Source organism: Otolemur garnettii, unplaced genomic scaffold, assembly GCF_000181295.1.
Source record: "Otolemur garnettii isolate 467f Iridium unplaced genomic scaffold, OtoGar3 scaffold00226, whole genome shotgun sequence".
In the NCBI taxonomy this organism is placed as follows: domain Eukaryota; kingdom Metazoa; phylum Chordata; class Mammalia; order Primates; family Galagidae; genus Otolemur; species Otolemur garnettii.
Genome location: NW_003852621.1, coordinates 405,043 through 405,619, shown reverse-complemented (window position 1 = coordinate 405,619; position 577 = coordinate 405,043).

Genomic DNA, 577 nt, shown 5'->3' with positions numbered 1-577 from the left:
GAGAGACAAGAGATACAAACTAAGAAGGAAAGTCAACGAAGGTACAGTTTGAAATTTATGATATGCTTTTGTTGTTTTTTTGAGACAAAGTCTCACTCCATCACCCTGGGTAGAGTGCCCTGGCATCATCATAGCTCACAGCAACCTCAGTCTCTTGGACTCAAGTGATCTTCTTGCCTCAGCTTCCCAAGTAGCTGGGATTACAGGCACCCAAAACAACACCCAGGTAGTTTTCCTATTTTTAGTAGAGACGAGGTGTCACTTTTGCTCAGGCTGCTCTCCAACTCCTAAGCTCAAGGAACCTACCTGCCTTGTCCTCCCAGAGTGCTAGGATTATAAGGGTGAGCCATGACACCCAGCCTCTATGATAAGTTTAATTAACAAAGTCCCAGGAAGAGAGAAGAGAAAATTGGGGAAAGGTGATATTTAAGGAAATGATGCCCGACAATTTGCCAACACTGTCAGAAGTCACCAACTCTAAGAAGAGCAAATAAAATTGTAGACATAGGAGGGAGAAGGGAGCGGGGAATGGGTGGAGGGAGGGGGTTTGGAGGGATCACTTCTGAGGTTTATCTTA